The sequence below is a fragment of the Lonchura striata genome, chromosome 24, assembly GCF_050655825.1.
Source record: "Lonchura striata isolate lonStrDom1 chromosome 24, ASM5065582v1, whole genome shotgun sequence".
NCBI classification, from domain to species: Eukaryota; Metazoa; Chordata; class Aves; order Passeriformes; family Estrildidae; genus Lonchura; species Lonchura striata.
In genome coordinates, this window is record NC_140726.1 from 2,553,261 (window position 1) to 2,576,344 (window position 23,084).

General features: G+C 42.4%; 1 protein-coding gene across 13 annotated transcripts in view; it reads left to right on the forward strand.

Moving 5' to 3' along the window:
* Positions 1-23,084, forward strand: part of PKNOX2 (PBX/knotted 1 homeobox 2) — a 95,466-nt gene that overhangs the window by 25,514 nt on the left and 46,868 nt on the right. For 3 of the 13 annotated variants that reach the window (XM_077787987.2, XM_085560166.1, XM_077787988.2), the window contains exon 2: positions 19,700-19,761. The exons of 2 other annotated variants lie outside the window; for them this stretch is intronic. The gene's annotated coding sequence lies outside the window, so the exon portion shown is untranslated. Of the gene's footprint in view, positions 1-8,878; positions 9,254-19,699; positions 19,766-21,141; positions 21,227-23,084 lie in introns of those variants that run through there. 8 more of the 13 variants (XM_085560160.1, XM_085560159.1, XM_085560158.1 and 5 more) reach the window with 6 other exon arrangements.

A 23,084-nucleotide genomic window follows, 5' to 3' on the forward strand; every position in this document is an offset into this window, starting at 1 on the left:
GGGATTGCTCGTCAGAAAAAATGCTGATTTTCACCAGTGTGTGCGAGCAGAGAAGGCCAAAAACTTGAGAAAAGTTGAAAGGGTTTTTTGGGAAAGTTTGGCAAAGGAATGAAAAGCAGCATCAGAAGGGGATAATGCTTATGGAAGCCAGATATATATAATAAATATACATTTATAGTACCTCTATGCCATTGTGTCCAGCCATGGGATCCATTATATTGGATATTATATATAAATAGATATGTTGGATACACATTGAGTTTGTTGGATATATCACATTATATCCATCTATTGGATTATGGTGGATGATTATTTTGAAATATATATATATATATATATATATATATATATATATTTAATTCACACATATACACAGCAGATATATACATATATACATATATATGTATGTGTATATATACACACACACATATATCTATATACATACACATATATATACATATATATACACCTTGAGTATATTGAATATACATTGAACATATTTGATATATTACATTATATCCAGCCACTGGAAATATTACATGAATGCACTGCATATATTATATCCTTATAGCCACATTATTATATAAATTTAATATTGTATCCATTGGAAATATAAGGTATAACATATCCAATATGTTAATCCAATACATGCATATCTTTTTTCTATATATCCTCATTCTGTCTCCTTTCCCTCCTAATATCCTCTCTATATGTATAGGATGGGTATATTAATGTTCTTTTAATGTATATATATAAATATAAATATATAATTATATGTAGTTTATATATATACAATTATATATATATAAATATATAAATAAAATGATCCAATTGTTTTTATCTTGGACGCTGCTCTTTGCATATTCATCGTGCTACAACTCCAACTCTTCTGGGTGTTAAACCACTGAAATATGGATTTTCCCACCAAACCAGGGGAGCAAATCTTGTATTATCTCAGGAAAAGCCCTTTTTTTAAATTTAAAAATGCCTCTGAACACCTCTTGACTGGCACTGCATCCTTCACTGATCCTTGGATCCCAAATTTCCTGTTGCTCTGCCTTGCATACATCCGGTGTCTCCCCCAAAAACTGCTCCTGCCACATAAAAAAAAAAAATTTAAAAAAGAAAATCATAATTTTGGACATAGGAACAAGGGTGTCTCAATGTAAATCCATTGCTTTCCTTATAGTAGTGGAAATATTGAGCCCCAGATCCTTCCAGGAGCCATGGGAAATTCCCACTTGCCTCTCCCACCCAGGAGCTGCTCACCCTTACTGCCCTAAGAGATAAGAGGAGAGAAAATTCATTTAAAAACCTGCAAAATACATCTTTTTAAGCCCCTGCCTGCTCTCCAAGCCTCACTTCCAGCACAGTGTGTGTGGGTATTTTTCCTGGAGTTTTCCTGGTTGTGGATAAACACTTCCACAACCAAAATGCAACGTGTAAGTAACACTAACTGAAGGCACACATCAAAATGCACTGTATTTACCAATCCCCAATCCTAAAAATCCATTTTCTACATACCTTAACAACTGTCCTCCCTCACAAGCTTTAAATTGTAAATCAAGAAATCCTATCCATATAATCCTATATAAAAGTTTCTAATGTAAACTCTTAAGATAACATTTATGCACTCTTACCTCAAATGACAATTAAACCACAAAAAACTAAAATTATGAATATAATTACAAGCAGATACTTATATAATATTTAATTATAAGGCTTTTTTTAGGCACCTTCTGAAGCTGTCTCAAGGCAGTGACTGCCAAACTGGGGGGACTCCTGGTGGGGACACCTCAGGTTTAATTTAATTAACTGGAGCTGCCAGGTGAGGTGTAGAAAGCAGAAAATCACCTAAAATTGGGGTGGCAAAAATTTGGGCCGTGGTGGCAGCTTGGACAATGTTGGAAGCTGCGTGTTTCAGCATCTGATTTGGGGCAAAGGAAAAAAAAAACGTGTGTGGTTTTTAAATGAAAGTCAGCCTTGCTCCAGAGGGCTGGGGCAGCGATTTTGACTATTTGACCATTTGAGGGGATATTTTATTAATTATTCAATATATTTTATTGTTTGGGGGAGTAATCTATTATTTTTGAGATGTAGTTTGTTGTTTATTTGGAGATTTTAGGGTTATTTTATGGTTTACTTTGGCTGTTTTCTTATTTTCAGGGTATTATTTTATTTATTTGGAATATTTTATTATTCTGGGGTTATTTTATTACTTATTTTGAGCATTCTGTTATTTTGGGAATGTAATATTTTGGGAATATTTTGTTACTTTTTGGAAGCATTTTATTTTTAATTCTATAATTTGGAAGCATTTTATTATATTTTATTCTATAATTTATTTGGGCCATTTTAAAATTTTAATTTTTAACTTTATTTGGCGACATTTTATTACATTTTGGGATGTTTTTATCATTGCGGGGGAGGATATTTTATGAATCTGGGGGCCTGTTTTCTTATTTTGATGGATATTTTCTATAATTTTGGGATTGCTCTCAGTGTTTCAGTGCCTGATTTGGGGCTAAATCGTGGATTTTTCGCCAAAGCGCCGCCAGCTGCTGCTGCAGAGCTCCATTAACCCAGCGCCGGGTGCCACCAGGTCTCATTTCCACCCTGTCCTTTTGGGACAGCCAGGGTGGATGTGCACCATTGCCTTCATCCTTGTTTTTTTCCACCATCCTCATCCTCATTAGATCTCACAGCTGGCTTTGGGGGTTGCTTCTCTGCAAGCTTTCAACCTGCCGCGTTTCCGGAGATTTTAAGAGCATCCGTGTCTTTGCGTGTGCCTTCGTGTCTCTGGGAGTGCAAGCACCATCTTCATCATCAGAACAATTATTTGGGATTATTTCAGGGCACTATTTGGGGTTATTTAAATGGAGAGCACCATCTTCATCATCAGAATTCAGGCATTATTTGGGATTATTTCAGTGGAGAGCACCATCTTCATCATCAGAATTCAGGGCATTATTTGGGATTATTTCAGGGCATTATTTGGGATTATTTCAGTGGAGAGCACCATCTTCACCATCAGAATTCAGGGCATTATTTGGGGTTATTTCAATGCAGAATACCATCTTCATCATCAGAATTCAGGGCATTATTTGGGATTATTTCAATGCAGAATACCATCTTCATCATCAGAATTCAGGGCATTATTTGGGATTATTTCAGGGCATTATTTGGGATTATTTCAGTGGAGAGCACCATCTTCATCATCAGAATTCAGGGCATTATTTGGGATTATTTCAATGGAGAGCACAATCTTCACCATCAGAATTCAGGGCATTATTTGGGATTATTTCAGTGGAGAGCACCATCTTCATCATCAGAATTCAGGGCGTTTTTTGGGGTTATTTCAGTGGAGAGCACCATCTTCATCATCAGAATTCAGGGCATTATTTGGGATTATTTCAGTGGAGAGCACCATCATCATCAGAATTCAGGGTATTGGGATTATTTCAGTGGAGAGCACCATCTTCATCATCAGAATTCAGGGCATTATTTGGGATTATTTCAATGGAGAGCACCATCTTCATCATCAGAATTCAGGACGTTATTTGGGATTATTTCAGGGCATTATTTGGGGTTATTTCAGTGGAGAGCCATTGTGGTGCCAGGCTGGTGCAACCTGATGAGCCAAAAATCTTTAATTGTTGCAGGTGTGACCTTGCTGGGATGAGTGAGCAGACGGCCAGGGATGCTCACTTCCCAAAAAAACCCTAGGACAGACCTGATGCAGGGTCTCCTGACGAAGTCAGCGCTTCCCATCTTTAATTAGGCGCCCCTCATTAAGCACAAAGCTCGTAGAGCTGTGGCCCAAACTTCTCCAGTGCTGGACTGTGACATTACAGCACTTAAATGTGTGGAAAAAGAGGCTGGAGGGGTTGCAGAGCATCACATCTCACCCTGTCAGAGCTGCATCCTTGTTAAAGTAATTAGAAAACCATTTTGAAATTAATTATTTTTTAGGATGCAGCATCGAGTGGGGCTTTAGCAACACTTAGGTTTTAATTTATCTTCATCCAGGGCAGGAGAATATTGTATATTTTATTGTATTGAAACCTGAGCAGAGGAATTATTTGCTGTCCAGTTTGGAAAGTGGGTGGGTGGTTAGGGACTGGGTTTTTCCTGCACTGTTGCATTGCTATGGGTTTGCAGGAAATCCACATTTTTTTGCAGCTTTCTCTTTCCTAGTGTTACTTCTGAGGCTTAAATCTAGCTCAGGTGTGCCAAGGGAGTGGTGAAAAATTTTATATTTCCAGGAAAAATCACCTATTTTTTAAAATATAAAATAATTTTAAAAAAGTAGTGAACTGAATTTCAGAGCATGAGGCTTTTAAAGAATTTTATTTTTGAAGCTGGGTAAAGACTGGATTACTCTTCATTTCAGACATTTCATTTGCCAATAGACACAGGTGTCAAAAAACCCCTCAAGCCCCAAAGAACACCCAAATCTTGAGGTTTTCTGATGAGCTCAGGAAGTAAATAGAGAGTTTTGGGAGGGTTTCGGTTGGTTTGGGGTTGCTGGAAACCTTAGTTGAAAGCTGAATATCCCTTGAAAAGGAGCATCACCACTTAACAACCAAGCCCTGTGCTGGGTGCAGAAGTTACTAGCAGTGTGTTCCGCAAGAAATTTTCGCTAAAAAGCACTTTTTGAGCAAAACACCACTGAACTGATGTGCTTGAGCTGTGTCACGAGTTAAATGGCAGCAGCAGATGATTTTTGCAGAAAAACCACGCCATGGGTAGAAACAGCCCCTGGGCTTTGGGTTGAGCTGACTTCAGGCAGCGCCATGCACACAGCCCCAGGCTGCCCTTGGCTCTGCAGCCAGGAGCGGGCTGCACCTCTTGTCATCCAAGCTGTGCCAGAAAATGGCTCTGCTTTTCCAGCTAGTTCACTCAGGTTAATAAAAAAACCCATTGCTGCCTCGCCAGAGGGGCAGTGGAAGGGTGCAGGAGCTGTTGGCAGCCCGGGAGACATCAAGATTAGCATGTTTGAAAAAGCTGGATGAAAATGGGAGAGTTGCTGAGCTTTGCTTTAGGCCAGTGGCTTTGCTTTGGTCCTGGCTGTGGCCTTGGCTGGTTCCAGGCCAGCATCCCTGGGCTGATCCCAGCTGACATCCCTGGCTTGGGATTTTAACTGCCACAGAATCCAGAAATGGTTTGGGTTGGAAGGGACCTTAAAGCTCATCCAGTTCCACCTCCCTGCCATGGGCAGGGACACCTCCCACTGTCCCAGGCTGCTCCAAGCCCTGTCCAGCCTGGCCTCTGGTTGTTCTTCCAGTCAGTGCACACTGCCACTTCTCAAATATGATTCATACTGCCTCGACCACTTTCTCTGCCATTTTCCTCAGGAAATGCATCCAGTGGGTGCATCTTACCAGGTTCCATGGATTTATGAACCTTCAGGTTGCATAATGGATGCATTGAATGTTCTTGGATATTCTTGAACCTGATCTGCAGGTGTGGTCTTAGCTTTGGCTCTTGTGGGCATCCTCCTTCTGTATTTAGCTGGAAGTTTTAATTTGATAGGAGCCAGCATCCATGGATTGATTCTTGTATCCTTGAGCTAATCCTACCCAACATCCTTTTTTGGTCCTTTACCCCATCCATGGCTTGATACCATTCCCACACTTTGATTTGAAACATCTCATCAGCATCTTCAGTTTAAATTAACACAATTTCCAGGTTATAAATGTAAATATATATATACATATACATAAATGGACATTTTTTCCTGTCCACTCCCTATTTTTGCAGCAGTTTTTCGTGGAGGAGCATCCTGGTGAGAGAAGGGTAGCAGTTCTGCAGCTGGTGTTAATGCAGGGGCCACGGTGGTCATGCATGCAGTGAGACCTGACAAGGTCGAGCCAAGGGTTTGTTTTTCTTAAAAAAAAATGAGCACAAAATGACCAACAAGTTGTGTTTTACTGAATCGAACAAGAAGTCAGGATGAGCATCCCCAGTCCCACATCATCCCTGCCGTTTTCAGCTCTTGATTGAAAATTCAAGCCAAACTTTGCAGAAAGATCTTTTTTCCTGGCTTTTTGGGGATGCCAGCACCTCTCTGCTCCCGCATCCGTGCAAAGCTGCGGCAGCCGCTTGCATACTCGGGCTGTAAAGATAATTAAGTTGCATTTCTGTGCGTTGTTTACTGTTCCTCTGATCCAACTGTTCCCCCGAGACTCCAGCTCGGGGCTCGTTTTTGTTTTGCAAACCTCCTCGCGAGTGTGCCCTTCACTCTGCTTCGGGAGCGATTTTAATTTTACTATTATTAAACCATCCCAGACGTTGCCTTATTATGTGCCTCGGAGCTGAAATTCCTGGAGGAGGGGGGGAACCCCACTCACATCTGGGCTTGTTCTGCAGATGTTTGCTCTGCTCTAGGAAGGAGCAGACATTAAAGCCTGATGTTGGAGTGATTTTGCCCCGGGATGGGTTTGCACAGGTCGGCGCGGGATGGAAACGGCTTTGGCACAAAGAGGAACCCCAAAACTTAATTCATCCTAGGCGGCAGATGGGTGTGAAAAGATCTTGTCTTGGCTTCTTCAGAAAGAAATTAATAATTTTTTTCCTCCTGAAAAAAAGAATTTCAAAGAAGAACAATAATTAAAAATTAATTAAATAAGTAGAAAGAATAGGAAGGACCTGCACTGCTCACCTGGGGAGCCAAAACCTGAAATTTTGGCACGGCTTCATGACCAGATCTTATTTTGGCACTTTTTAAACTCAGAAGTGGGATCCCAGGAGTGCAGTCAGGGCCTGCACAGGGGTGCAGCAGGGATGCATTTTGCCGTGTGGCTGTTGGTGTGTTGGCACCGGCTCCGCGTGCATTTCCAGATCTGCACGCGTGTTTGCACGTGCGTGTCCCGTGCGTGGTTGCAGTAGCCTGTGCGTGTTCCTCGCGCGTCGTTGCATTCCTGCGCGTGCTGCCAGGTGCATGGTGCAGCTCACAGATGTGCATTGGCCCCCCAGGCTGTGCCTGCACGTGTGTGTGCCCGCTTCCACGCGCGTTCCCAGGTGCACGCTTGCACGCCGCGCACACCTCCCGCTTTGCCCCGTGCCCTTGCACATTTGCAGTGCAATATATTTGCATATATGCAAACGCACACAGGCGCATAAATCTGCATAGCAAAGCATCCGTTTGTGCCCACCAAGACCCGGGGAAGCAGAGCTGTGTCCGCACCCGTGACCATTCCCACATCCAGCTCTCCTGATTTACACACCCTCAATAACTTTCTTCCCATTATCCCTAACCCATAGACTCTGGGAAGTTTAATTTCTTCTCTCTAGTAATCACCATTAAATAGAAATTGTCTTTTTCTGTGTAAACACGTCATTAGCGAAGCTGCTTTCTGCAGGGTCCAGATTTCATTTTTATTAAAATGAAACATTTTTTCGGCTCCTCACTGTGTCCGGAGATGAAGAGGATAATTTTAACCCGTTGGGTTGGCCACAGATAATTGCACCAGCGTTTGATTGGGGCGATTAGGGAAATATCTTCTTTTCATGCAGAATTTGCATTTTTCCCTCTTCCTTCTCTGGAGCAGAATTGTGCTTTCCTACCCAGCCAGTTTTAATGATTGTTATCAATCCTAATAAATAGCTTTTCATCTTCCCTTTATTGACTTCTTTTTTAGCTGGGATGGGCTGAAAACCAAGTCCTGGTTAAAACTTGAGGTGGGGAAAGGCACCGAATTTCAGCTTCTTTTTGTGAGGTTGATGCTCAATAAGGGAATTTTTGTTTTGTTTTGTTTTTTTGGCACTGAAAGCCTCCCTGAAATGATGCAATGGGTTTTGCAGGGGGAGAGAGGTGGGTTCAGTGCCAGGGGTTGCAAACATCTGTCAGCATCTTCCCTTGCCAGGTGTGCCAGGGCCACATCCCCCCCAAATCCGTGCTCTGCCGTGATTTTCCAGTGGTCCCAGGTCCAGCAGGTACCTCTGGGAAAAGACCTTTTCCCCACTAAATACCCAAAAAATCCTGAAGCTCACACATATATAAATCCACCTATTGGATACATCTCACATCAGACAGAAATAATATATGGGAGTGATAGATAATATGCATTAGAATAATACATAATATATGTTATTCCCATCACATCATGGATATATAACCATGTGAGGAAATAATAGAGACTAAATAATTCATTGTTCCCATATTTTATACTAAGTGTCATATGACACAAAATAGATTAATAGAATCTATAACTGGGATGTAACTAATACATATTACTCCAATATATTATGTAATATGTATGGCATATAACATTTATGACATATATATAACATATATAATATATATAACATATATAACATATATAACATATATAACATATATATAACATATATATAACATATATATAACATCATATAACATTTATAACATGAAATGCTAGAAAACATCTGAACTTCTATAAATGTAATATATTACATAAAGCATATATAATGTGGTATGTGATATAAAATATATAAGATATATAGTGGCATTAGGTGATGTGGTGGCTTCCCCCCTCTCCTTCTGCCACAATCATACCTTGAATTTCTGCCTAATTTGGGATAAAAAATCCCAGATTAATTCTGAATCTACACATATATACCATACACAATCCATTCACTCCTTTTGCCTTTGAAAATCAAGTTTACCCTTCCGGCTCTACCTGGAAAATCAAGATTTTCACACATGTGGGTGAAACAGATTCCCCCAAATCCACCTTTGAGCACCCTCCAAAGGCAGATTCCCTGCCGGGACGGGGGTCCAGCCTCTCCCCCTGCCCTGGCTGCTGCTGTTTCCCGTATTTATTTAAAATCCCAGCCCCAGGAGCGTGGCCAGCGCGGCCGCTCCGATGGTGTTTGCACAAGCCCACTGGGGGCCAGCGAGGGATTGTGGGGCGATGGGAAAGCTGCTCTTTTTCCCAAACTGCACCAACCAGCTTGCCTTTTGCTTGCTTTTTTATTTTTTTGTGCCTTTCCTTGCTCTGCCCCCACACCTTTCCCTCGCTTTTTTTTTTTTTTTTTTGTTTTGCTTTCCCTCCGCTTTTTCTTGCTTTTCGTTCCTTTTTGCTTTTTCATGCTTTTTTTTTAATGTGTTTTTTTTTTTTTTTTAATGTGGAGGCATGCAAGGAGCCAGGCCTCTTCTTCCAGCTAGGAATTCGAGGTGAAAAACCCCCTTTTTGGGCCCACAGGCTTGTTTTTCCCCCAGTTTTGGGAGTTTGGGGGGATATTGCTGCCAAAGGAGAGCGTCACCTGGGTAAGTAAATTCCCGCGGTTGCTTCTCCACCCGATGGAGTGTCCCACTACCATCCAAACACCCCAAAAACTGGATTTTTCTCAAAATGCAGCAGGATGGTTGGCTTGGTCCTCTAGAGGAATGAAATTATGCAGCGTCCCCGCTGTTTTGGGAGCAAAAACAGTGGGAATTGTTCTTGGTGACAACACCAGGGTGCCAGCGTTGCCTGTGTCACCTGAAGTTCTGCAGCTGGGACCGGGGGGAGTCCAGAGCATCAGCCTGAATTGTGTTTGAAGGAAACTTAACCCTTGTTAGACTGATTGAGCTTGAGCTGATTCAGCTCTGCCAAAGCTCCAAACGCTTGGGACCGTGTTGGAAAAACACCCAGCAAACCCACAGCACCCCGTGGAAATCCTGCCAGCCCTCAGCACTCTCTGATGCTGGTGTAAAATAATTTTATTGTTGTTGCCAACTAATTAGTTGCAGTAACCCTGTGTATTTCTGGTACTGGGAGGGGATTCCCTCTTCTATTTTTCCTTTAGAAACTCAAGTTTAATGGTTGGAATCTTCCTTTGTGATGAGGAATTTTGATGTCCCTTTCTCACTCATGATCCTTTTATTATCACTCAGCTTTGCCAGCTGACCGTTCCCTGGGCTGGTGGTCCCAAATTTACTCCTTATTGATGAGTAAAACATTATTTATTTTCCTTTGAGTGTGGCTTTTCCCTGTTTGGTCTGGGCAATTTACTCAAGACCAACTCTAAAAGTTGCATTAAATCTTTTTGAAGCTCTTGCTGCCACTGAACAGGGAATTCTCTGCCTGAGCATCATTAGCTCTGAGGCCTGATTATTATTATTATTATTTAATATTTCTTAACAGATTGCAGTATATTTTGAGCAAATAAAATTAATCTCAGAAGCTTTTTTTTATTAAAAAAAGATGCAGAAATGAATTTTGTATCTCTTAGCCCTGGATTATCAACTTCTTGCCCTGATTCCAGGAATTATTCATGGGGCAGATTCCAAGGCTGGATGGTGAGAGGTGATTCCACAAGCTGGGACTAATCCTTGTTTTTAATTTAAAAGTCACCTAGATTATTGAATTAGAGAATAATGTATCTTATTAAATTATAAAATTATTATTAAATTAGAAAATAATTTCTATTTTAAAATTGACTCTGTATTTAAATTTTAAATTTTTTCAATCTATTCCTGGCTTGGAGATGCATCCAGCTGTGGGAAAATATCAGTAAAGATGTGAAACCCTGGCAGAGGTCTTGAAATTTTGGTTTTTTGCTCCAAAACCCTCAAACCCACCAAAACACAGATGCGAAAACAGGGATTTAAGGATCAAAATTAGTGTAAGGTTTAATTCTGGTATTTTCAAACTCCAGAGTTTATGTTCCCATGGCAACCGGTATTTTTATCCTCTTGGTTCAGCGCTTGTGAGATGGATCTGTTGGGAAATATTTTCCCTCTGGGACCCATGAAGATGTTGGGGTTGGGTCAGAAGAAAAACAGAAATAATTCCCTACCAGCCAATAGGAAGAATATGCAGGAATTTGGAGGTTGTCCCTCTCTCAACAAGCCAGAAAAAGACAATTTTGGGGATGCTTCAACCCAACAGTCAATGGGTCCTTTTGCCACTCTCCAAAATACACCAAAAAACCAAAACTTCTGTTGGAAAAAATCTAATTTTTAATTCTCTGTATCGTTGTTAGAGTCTCTGCTTTGGGATGAGCTTTATGGGTGAATTGGAACTCCAGAAATTGATAAAAGTGAGGGAAAAGATCCCAAATTTTAAATGCAGTAACATTATCTAGACCCAAAAGAGTCTTTTTCTCTGGAAAATTTTTTATATTGAGCTGCTTTTGCTCAGTCAAATCTCATAACCACTTATTACCTGACATTGTTTACTGGCTTGGTTCGTGTTATAACAACTTCTCAAGGTTTTCAGATTTGTTATGCATTGTAATTTTGTTTTTTTTATCCCGCTGGAGATGAACTACTTGGTGGAATTCCTCAAAAAAACAGTAAAAATGGAAAAAAATTGAGATTTTGTGACTTTTCCATAAATGGACTTGTTGGTAGAAACCGATACCTGTGGATTGTGTTGGCAAGATGAGATGGAACAGGAGAGAGAAATGCAGATTTCAAGGAAAGGGCCTTAAAACTGGATTTTGCTCCTAAACCCCCAAATGAGGAGAATTACACTGAAAAAACAATTCCAGGATTTTAGACAAGATCTAGATTGGGCCAAGGTTACATCCCTCTTCCCTTCATATTCAAATCATTGATATCCATTAATTTTTAATACTATTTTTTTCCTGTGATCAGGGTGTTTCTAGCATCAACTGGCTCCTAACCGTGGGTGAAAACACCGAATTAAGGAAAAATTACAGATTATTGTGCTGTGTTTTTTCTCTTGCCTGACTCAAACAATGCTGTTGGCATAGAAACAGCCTTTTGTGGAAAGGTCACCTGTGAGGAGGGTGGTTGAGGTGTAATTCAAGGAGATTACAGGGGATTAGGCTACACTTATATATATATTTTTTATAGAGATAGGCTGTGTGCATATCCTACTCTCCATATATATTCATGGACACCTGCATAGCTACATATATACATTTATATATATTAATTTTTTTTTAAAGGAAATGTGATAAGGGAGCAATATCCAGGAAGCTTTGCTAAATTAAAAAGTCGACGATGAAGGGGGTGGCTTTTTTTTTCTCTATTTTTTATTTTCTCTATGTGTTTTTTTCCCCCCCATTTTTCCCCCTCTCCCTGCCACATGTGGTGGGGCGATAGCAGAACCCAGTGCTGCTCCTCTGTGTTTTTCTCTTGGCTTTAATTAAACCTCAGGCAGAGCTGGAAAAATGTGGCGAGACGAGATAATTGCGCTTATTCCCCGTGCGGGGCTGTAGCCTGGGCTCAGGAAGAAAAAGAGAAAAATAGAAATTTGGAGGAGATGTAAAGGTGATGGAGGGTGGCTGAGCTGCGCCCTCGAGGATGATGGAGCTGTGAGCTTTGGAACGAGAAACTTGGCTGATAAAAACTACCAAAACTACCAGTTTTCATCCCATTTTCCAGCTCTGTATGTTTACACCCTGCCTCTGGAACCAGAAAAACATGCAAAATTCTATTTTTAAATTTTTTTTTTTTTACTGTCACTGCCCCACATTGCTTGTCTTCTATTTGCTTTCTTTTCCTATTTTTTTTCCATTTGGTTTTTTGGTAATGCATGGGCAAGGCAGGAATTTAAAAGGTTAGATCACTGGATAATTGCATTTACATTGGATAAAACCCCCACACCCTGTGCACGTGTTCCCTGCAGCCTGCATAAGTGCAGTAAAAAAGTAAAAATCTTCCAGTTCCATTTCCTCCCCACTTTCCCCAAACTGGTGTCATCAGTGCAAAATACAGGGAACCCCCCCCCCCCCCCAAAATTCAAATCCCCCCCAAATTCTCCTTTTTTAGAGGAGAACCATCATTTTTTGAGGCGGTTTTCCCCACGATTAAGGAAAATCAGTGCTTTGGAAATGGTTCTGTGTGGTAGAAGGAGTTTCCTGCACCCTGGAAACAATTGGCAAAAAAGGGCTCAGAGAGGCTACAATATCAAAAATCTCTTTCTTTTCTCTTGCCATCAGGCTATAACAGACCGTGGTAGCAAATATTTGGCTCAGGTTTCTTTTTGGTGATTACAGCTTGTCAGAAAATATTGTTTGCATCCTAGAGGAAATACTGTATTTTAACTTTGTTTTCATTCCAAGAAGTCAAAATATTGATTTATATATATGTATATTTTTTAAATTTTTTTTTTTCCTTTCCATGGTAAAATTCCAAAAGCGTTTTCTGTTTGGACACATGGAAGCAAAAAACTATCGGCACCGTCTGCAGACGTGAAATGTTTTGACATTTTAAAATGTTAGTTTCCAATTGACATTTCAGCATAAAATAGCATTAAAATGGCACCGAGTGAAGCTGTTGATTCAAACCAAAAATTAAATTTCATTGAGGCATTTCAAAACTGAATGTTTTTCTCCATTCTGAGCTAGCACTTTGGGAAAAGGAGCATTTATTGCTGAAGAAATAGAATATTTCTCCCCAGTTTTTGGTATTAAATAGTCCTGACCCACTTGGCTGTAGGGTGGTGGTCATTGCACTGGACCACCTGCAGCTGCCCACTTGGGTAGGGATGAGACAGCAAAGAGGGGATTTTTCCATCTAAATGCAGTTTTGTATAAATCACCATGTATTCCTTAGCCAAAAAAAAAAAAAAAAAAAAAATCCCCAAATAATTCACATCAACTGAAAAAAAAAAACCAAAAACCCAAACTTGCATTTATTCCCACATTGGTTGGTGGCAAATGACACTGGAGGTGGGATTTGACTATTCAGCAGGGAGCAGCTGTGTAGGAGATCAGCCAGTAATATCCCATCAGAGAGCTGAAAAGCTGCAGCAACCCTCAAAATCACTTTTATTTCTCTCAGTCCTTGCAGCTCCCATTTCATGGGAAACCAGTGGGGGCAAACTTGGAGCAGTGTGTCTGGTATGGTGAGTGGACTGTGTGGCTTCAGTAGCTCCTAATTTATCAATTATCTCAGTTTCTTGTTTGATTTCAGTTATTTGTTTGGCAGGTCATGACTTTGAGCAGTTTTGGACATCTTGGAGGATCCTTGAGGAAAGCAGCCCTTGGGGAGGGGAAGGCAGGGAAAGATTTGCAAGGTGTGGTGATTCTGGTGTTTCCCCTTGTTCTGGTTTGAAAAGCAAAACTAGTGAGAGTCTTTAAGTCAGAAGTACAATTTATTAGGAAAAGGGAACAAAGAACTAAATATATATAATAGCACAAAAGAAGAATCACTGACAGAGTTAGAGATACAGCCTGACACTCGCTGGCTGGGGCGGTGGTGGCAGATCTGGTTCTGTCCAAGCAGTGGTTTTGTAGACTGATGTGGTTTCCCTCTGGAGGTCCAGTGCAGAGAAGGTCTCAGCTGTTCCTCTTGGAAGAGGGGCTCTCCTTGCTGTCTGTACAACCCTGCTTATATCCTTGATGGCATCGTTTGGCTCCTCCCTCTGGGCGGAGCATCTCACAATAGAACTGTGATCTTACCAGCCATGTGGCTGAAAGAACAGGTCCTCCTGGAGGGACTTATCTCTGAATCACAAGATAAGGAAAAAAAAAAGGAATAGCAGCTCGAAGTGGTAATGGAATACACCCCAATATTATAACCTAGGACACCCCTGATGCTGATGGAAAGGTTGGAGGAAGGTGCTCTCCTTTCACTCCTCTGTCTTGGAAGTGGTGGGGAAGTCTTCTAGTGAGGGTTTTGCTTGGAGAAGCAGCATTTCTGAAAGCCCAAAAGGTGATGGCCTGCAGCTGGGGAAGGTGGAAGAAGGTGTTACTCCATCTCATGGTTCTTGTTCATCACCCCAACAAAGGAAAACAAACGCCTCCTGTTTTTGGGTTTGGGTCCTGGCTGGTGCCAGTCAGCCCCTCGAGTGGAAATCCTGGTTTTTCTTCCCTGAGACGTTTTTACCCTCTGACATTTTCTCACAGACTGCTCCTCCTGGAATAGACCTCGCAGTCTCTTTCCACAAGTTAGAACTAAGAAATATTTAATAAAGAGACGATTTAAGCTTTGGGAAAAATTCCATATGAAAAATTGCCATTTCCACTGGGTCACACAATGGCTCTTTAGAAAGATCTCAAGTTTGACCAGAATTGATGGCCAAGGCTACAACTGCAGAGTGTGCTTTCCACCCAAATTGCCAAACGAGGTTATAATTAGTCTCTGGAGATTTCTTTCAATATCTGAAATCACTTAATAGTACCATTTGATTTTTATGGCAGCCTTTAGGCAGTTGGCTTGAGTCCTGCTTCTACACAACGTAATCATCAGTGCAGGGCTGGGTCTTCTCTGTAGGATCAACAGTTTGCTCCTTGCCTTTGTAGTCATGGGCTCAGGGCTGGGTCACTGAAGGGTTAATTGATGTGTTACCTGCTGCTGTTGTAGTCATCAATAGAGAGCTGGGTCTGCTCTGAAGGCTCAATGTTGCTCGTTGATGTTGTTTAATAACAGCTCAAAATGTGTCAGTAAAGGCTTCATAGCCACAGTTTCTGGGGGAAGTAGAGCATCTAGTTTCAAATTCTTTCCACAATTTGCCCTTTTCTTGCTTGGAATTTGACTAAAAATAAGGAAATTCTCAAATTGCATTGGGAAGAAAGTATTACAAAATGATGGTCCAGGAATCTCTTAATGGTGAATTCTTGGGCAGGAACGTTATGGCTTCCATTTGTTTTCTTTCAGAAATAATCAATATGAATTAGTGTGTCAGTGCTGTGGGTTGACACCACACCTGATGTCCCACATCCATGCTTGCTCTTCAACTGCCAGCTTTCATTTTGGTGGGAAAAATCCCCAAAACCTGCATCTTTCCATGAGAAACCTCTGATTGTCTGGAGCTGCGTTTTTAATGGAAGACCTCTGATTTTATGAATTAGTGTGTCAGTGCTGTGGGTTGACACCACACCTGATATCCCACAGAGTAAATGCCACATCCATGCTTGCTCTTCAACTGCCAGCTTTCATTTTGGTGAGAAAAATCCCCAAAACCTGCATCTTTCCGTGAGAAACTCCTGATTGTCTGGAGCTGCATTTTTAATGGAAGACCTCTGATTTTTTCGATGTGCACTGAGCATGGACATTGGCAGTAACAACTTGTACCAAGGGGTACTGATCACATGCAGCTCAAATCTATCACAGCCTTACTGCAGGCTATTAATACTTTATTAACTCCATTTAAACTCTGCCTTAATGCTCCTGGTGTGACAAGTGGCTCTGTGTAGAAATTATTAAGAAAAGACAGTTTTAATTGAATTATGGAGTGGTGCTGGGACATGTATGCAACCCACACTGAGCCCTGTGTAACCACATTTCTGCAAATATTCTGTGCACATTTTCATGCAATATAATATTGGATCTGGGGGGATATGCTCCCAAACTATCACTGGAAAAGAAGTGAGGTTGTTTCCAGCTGAACCTACCCAAGGCCTGAGGTTTTGCATGAGCAACCAAAAGAGAACTGAATTTTTCAGGGGTGAATATTTGAAGCCAAATGTCTTAGAGTAACTCTGGTCAGGGGAAGGCCCTGAGTTTTAGAAATCGATTCCCATCACAGGAAGAGATTTTTTTTTGGCCTGTTCCTACCTGTGGGGAAACTCAAAGTTTGAGGAAGGGCGTGTACAGATGGTGAAAAATGTTTCACTGCTGGAAGATTTATGCCTCAGAGATGTGAACTTACATTTGCTTTATTGCTGCTCCCCTCATTTAAACTCAAGCACTCCCTTCCTGCCCAAAGACAGAAAAATACTTCTAAAATTAATTTTCTACTCCTTTTTTCACTTTGCTCTGATGGGTTTTTTTTTTGTCTCTCGTTGGTCCCCACATATGGAGAGTCAAGGCAGGACATTAATATTGATGCTGACCTCAGTTATTAGGAGCTGCATTTCCGAGTGTGCTGGCAGCATATAAATACTGTTACCGGGTAATTAGTGAGCCTCAAGCTGAGGTTGGATTGAGCAGGGCTCTGTGTCCTACTTCTGGGATTGGGCTTGGTTTTTTGGGTTTTTTTTGTACTGGGCTGTTGGGGTTTTGCCCCAAGAAAAATCCAGAAGTGTTGGAAATGGAAATCCCAACTCAGAAGCACTTGGATGCTCAATGAAAGAGAAAGAAACAAAACAGAGAGGAAAAAAATGGAAGAAAAAAATCTCTTCCAAGGCTTTTCCTTTTTTGAAAACCTCATGTATTTGAAATACAAAATAATAATTATTGAGTTTCCTATTTATTTGCTTTTTTTTTCTTTTCTTTACTCCTCTGGTGCTATAAAATTTTGGAAAAGCTTCAGTGTTGCCAAAGGGCAAATGCAGCCAGGATTCTCTGGTTGGATGCACCTGAAAAATGGATACTCCTTGCATTCTTCTCTCTCCAGCCCTTTCTGGATACGGAAAATCCTTTTATTTTATTGTCTCCTCCATTCACTTCTCCCCAGTAAATACAAGAAGGGTTTACCCATCCAGACAGAGATGGGGAGACACCCCCAGGGTCACCAGATCCTTCCCTTTACCCCATAGTGCGGCTTTGATTGAAACTCCATGTGAATAATTTAGGGGTGCTTTGCATCTTTTATACCTCTGAACTTCCACTAAAAGGGGTTTTGAGTTGCTGCTGCTGGCGAAATAGCGTCTGAAGGTGAACAACCCCTGAATTTTGCATGAGATAAAAGGGCTGTGAATGGGGAGTTGGGCTTTGCCTCTGAAGTCAGGTAGGTTTGATGCATGAATTTCATGAATTAGCCCAGGAGGAAAGCAGTGGCTCCCTGCTCTGGGGGGTGAATCACTGCAGCTCACTGGGCACAGGGGATCACTGCAGGTTTTGGCATCGCTGCACCTCACTGCACTCAGGGTTGCAACCCTAACTTCTTGCTCTGTGTTACTGTCTCCCCTTTTCTTTTTAAATTGCAGCTCAATTGGCAGATTTCCTTCTGCATGGAGATGTTTTGGGTCAAATCATCCCATTTTCAGACCTCCTCATTGGCTGAGGCGTTTAATAGTTTTTTCTAGGAGGAGGTGCAGCCTCGTTAGTGGCTCGACAGCGGGAGCATTCCTGTACCCCCCTGCTTTTGGAGCACTTTAATGAAAGAGGGGAGGTTTAGATATCAGAAGAAATTGTTCCCTGTGAGGGTGGTGAGGCCCTGGCACAGAGCACCAGGCTGCCCCATCCCTGGAAGTGTCCAAGGCCAGGCTGGATGGGGCTTGGAGCAGCCTGGGAGAGTGGAAGGGGTCTTTGGCAGTCACAGGAAATTGGAAGAACCTTGAAGGTCCCTTCCATCCCAAACTATTCTGGGATTCTCTGATTCTCTCACTTCTCCTTTCAGGGCTGACTGGCTCCCAGGGCTGTGTGAGCAACAACATGTGGGCTTGACAGGGTGCCTGTGTCAAGCTGCTGGAAAAGATTTTAAATTCCCGAATAATTTCTTTTCCGCAAAACAAATGAATCTTCAGAAGGGCCTTTCCTCACAGTTGCTAAGCCATTTAATTTATCTGAGTCATTTACAATTTGTGATGGGTCTGTTAATAGGCTGATGTGGGGATCAACAGCACTTAGACGTGGGGGTTGTTTTCTTTTTTTTTTTTTTTTTTTTTTTTTTTTTGCCTTTTGGGTTTTAATTTCTTGCTGGATTTGCCCCCAGAGGCACAAAGCTGTGTTTGGAAAACGTCAGCTCTGTCTCCCCAGCCCCTTTGTCATGCTGGTGCGGCTCGGGCTGAAAGCACAAACCGCAGCCCACCCATGGGGACGTGCTGCCCTGCTACTACTTAACTGCTTCAAAGTACCTGTCTGTGATATGAAACATGCCATAAAATGAATATATTCCAGATGTCCCAGCAAATTTCCCCTCAGCTCCACAATCCACCTGAAGGCAGTGCACGCAGCGAGGTTCCTTGGTCCCTGCTGCCTCGCTCACTGCCAAAAGGAGCATGGTGATGGCTCGTTTGGGGTTGTGTTTTGGGAGGGGGCCATTACCAGACCAGAGTGATGACCTCAGGTTCTGCTCCATGCAGTGTGGGGTGAAGATTTCAGCCATTGATGTCCCAGGGGGTGATTGCCCTCCATGGGACTGGGCGAGATGGGGTTTGCATCCTTAGGTTTGGGGGTCTTTGTCCTGGAGGGGATTTCTCTCTCCATCCTCGGAGTCTGCAGAATCTCTGTCCTCAGGGTTATGAGAGTCCTTGGGTTTTGAGACTCCATTAGGGTTGGTGGATCCCCATACTCAGGGTTAGGAACTCAATCCTTGAAGTCTGTGAGTCTCCATCCTTGGCTTTTGGAGATCTGCAGGCTTGGGAGATCCCTTTCCTTGTGACTGGGGGAATTCCCAGCCTTGGGGTTTGGTAGATTCTTCCTTGTGTTTTGTGGAGTTCCATCCCTGATCATCTTCATCTTCAGAGCTGGGAGCCTATCTCCATTTTTGGGATATGAGGGTCTTCTTCCATGGGCTTGGAGTAAAATCTTCAACTTTGGGGCTGGCAGATACATCTGGGGTTGGCAGATCTCCATCCTTGAAGGTTCTCCATCGTCAGGTCTGGGTGATCCCACCCATGTCTGCCCATGGAGGGAGGACCTCTGTCCTCCATCCTGGTGGAAGCCACGACCCACAACCTCCTCCACACCACACCACAACACCCACGTTGCTCAGGGTCTGCCCGTGGACAGGCTCACACCTGGGACAGCCGCTCTTTTGGGATGTGGGCACCTCTGTGGGCAGAGCAGGTTCCCAACCCTCCAGCCAGCCCAGCAAAATGACCCTAATTTATTTAAAAGCTTCAGAGAGATCACGCTGCGGGGTGTGTTTGCTGTTGAATTGGGTATTTCCAGGAGCCAATAATTCCCTTGGTATGCTCTGTGTAGGTCCTGGTTGGCTGGGAGGACCATGGAAAAGCTGGAATAACAACCATGTAGAAGGCAACGAAGTAGGTACAAAAGCTAAAATTACTGTTCATCGCTAATATGTTGCATGGCACTAATTAATTTTTAAACAGCCTCGCTGGGGGCCTCATTGCTAAAACATGATGTTTTCTTCTCCGGAACTGTAACTTTTAACTCCAAACAAAGCAGAAGAAAGTCAGGAAGGATGAGGAACCACAGGTCCATTAGACTGCATCTCAGTTGCCTGCTCTGATGGCCACTGTGCCTGGGGGATGCTCTGGCACACCCCTCTGAAGGGATTTTTTTGGGCTGGGGAGTCAAATCCAGCTTCCTGGGAGTGCAGAAGTGTTGTGTGAGCTGCAAGCATGCTGGGAGGAAAGGGAAAACTATTTTTGATTCTGCTCTCACCTGTCTCGCTTTACCCGAGTGTGGCTTCCCCTGAATATTTTTAACCATATTTTATTACTGGTCTCACAAACCTCAAACTGGGGGATTGCTGTCATTGCACTCACTCACATGTAAGTTGTTTAATTCAGTCTTTGTGAGTGTTGAGAAAAGACTTTCCTCGACATTTTCATTGCTGCTGACATCTAGATCAACATCCAAATTTATTTATTTGACATTTCCCATTTCCAATTAACCTGTGAAGTATTCCTCCTAAAGTGGTCTGTGCTGGTAATGCTTTATTTTCCATTTAATGTTTAATTAGTCTTTAATTATTTCAACACTTTTCTTATCAACACTTTGTGTCCACCTATTAATTCCATCCTTTCAAATTCCATCATCTCTAAAAGAAGGGAAACTTAGCAAGCTTCTGCTGAGTTTATTTTGAAACATTTATCAAGTTCAGTAGTTTTACTCACACTTCCCTGTTTACTTCTTTATTTTAAAATTAGGAATATGTGGTGGCTTGGGGTGAATCTTTTTTGATGTCCTCTGGCTCCGATGCTACCAGAATCTGGCCTGAGCCAGGCTGAGTGTAGAAAATGACAATTGCACCATTGAAATAGTGGTTTTTTTTGCAGTTGGAGGGAGCCTTTGCTGTGTGCCAGTAGCAGCCCTGGGGTCACGGAGGGCTGGGACTGAGGGGAGCACACGGGCCCCCCAGACGGGGCGATTTCAGTTTCCATATGGAAAAGGGATGTGGCATCTGGTTTCACTCCCAGCAGCTGGCAGCTTGAAGCCTGTGTTTTGCATGGTGTGGAGTAAAGAGAAAATAAAGTGTCGAATTGTTTGGCATTATCAAGGATTTCTGCTCCCCAGGACTCCTGCATAAAGAGATGGAAATTTTAGCTGCTGGAGCCAAGAAACACACAGAAGTATATGAATTTATTACATTTTATCTCATTCCCTTGCAAACAGCGCTGGAAATGTCAAAAGATCATCTATTGTTTCATCGTTTAGAAAGAATTTTTGTTTTCTAGTTGTAATTTCCTTGATGCCTGGCTGTGGGGAAGGAAGAGAAATTGGAGCAGGAGCTGGCAGGGCTGCGGCAGGTTGAACATGCAGGTTTGTCTGGCCATGGAGCTACATGCATTTAAATTTCTCACATCCCAGGTTTTTAATTTAACAAATGTAATTAAGGCTGGGGTAGGTACTCGGATTATTCATTTACTCCAGATGGAAAAAATTAAATTGAATGCAAATTCCGTAATCAGACATGAAGTTGAGGATGTCGGACGTGATGGGGAAGTGTCAGCACATTAATCGGACTGCTTTCCCTAAACAGCACCCAAATATAAGAGCCAGGGATTATTTGAATAATTGAGGTGGCATTTGATAAGATATCTGATTGCTGATATCTCCTTAAGACGAAGCCCTAATTGTAATTCTCCATCAAGAAGGATTAATCTGCGCAACAGGATGCGCTGGGAATGGCGTGGTGTCAGACTCCCTCCCCTGAGTTTTGGTTTTTTATCAAGGGCTGCCATGCCCAGGGAAGGTGCCAAAGTGATTTATCGCTTCTCCTGTTGCTTTATCCATGTGCCAGGAGGTCGTCAGGTAGCACAGCTTGGCACTGGGGATCTGGGCATCCGAGGCTGCAAGGAGTCCCAGGGCCCCAGAGTTGGGTCTGTGTTTTGGAGGTGCCTCCTGTTGTTGGAGAAGGATGGATCATTGCATGGTAATGACTCTTCTTCGTGTCTTCAGGGCACTGTTAGACCTTTTTTCCTCTGGGAAAAGGAGACAGAATGGAGACAAAGTGTTCCAACTTCAGCAGAATGACCCCATCACAAGCCCAGTCATCTGATAGGAGCCAATCTTGCAAAACTTTTGGGGGTTGATGGACGTTGACTCCCAGCTCAGTCTAGGTTGGGGTAGAGTCATGATTTAGGAATGGTCCCTCCATTTTAGTGCTTCTACTGAGACTTTGCAAACCATGCTGCCACTCACTGGATCCCCTTTTCCCTCCCCTTCTCCTCCTGGAGAAGAGAATTAAAGGCATGAAAGGAAAAGATCATCATCAAAAAGATGGGTTGAGATAAGAACAATTAGCTGGAAACTGGAATGAGGAAACAAACAGAGCAACAACATTAATAACAAAATGGTACCACAAGAGAGTGATTCAATACAGAAATACTCACCTTAAGGTAGAGCTGCTCTGGCTGGGAAGGGAGTCCCTTTCCTGCCCCTCCCCCCAAAAAATTATGTGAAGTGGTATAGAATAACCAAGTCCTGGCCATGCCCCCTCCCAGCCACTGCAGAAATTAACCCTCTCCTGGCTGGAACCAGGACAAGCAAGAGGAGTTTCCACTCAATCTGGCAACAGACACTTGGTCATAATCACAGAAAACTTTTCTTGTGGCATCTGTTTCACTGCCAGCACTGCTGACTCCTCTTAAAATTTGGTCATGGAAGGGTGGGGAGAGGGGTGGACTTTCCTCCTTGAATCCCACACCCTGAGTGAGATTAGAAAGAATTCAAATTGCTGAAGTGACAATTTTTAAAAATTAAGATCCAGTCTTGTAAACAAATAACCAGCATGGTCTTTCCTTCTCCCTTCCTTTATATAGCAGCAAATGAAAAAAAAAAACAAAAGGGAAAAAGATGAAAGAGGACAAAGGCATAAAGCTTGAACGAGTTTACTATTGGGTTTTTTTGGGGTTTTTTTGAGAGCTTGAATACTGTGAAACAAGCTGTAAGTGGAAATTCTTCCCTGTGAGAATGGTGAGGCCCTGGCACAGGTTGTCCCATCCCTGGAAATGTCCAAGGCCAGGCTGGACTGGGATTTAGACCAGTTTGGGGTAGTGGAAGGTGTCCCTGCCTGTGGCAGGGAGTTGGAACAAAATGAGTTTTAAGGTCCCTTCCAACCCAAACCATTCTGGGATTCCTTGATTCTGTGTAATAGAAAATAAAAGGTGTTGGGGAG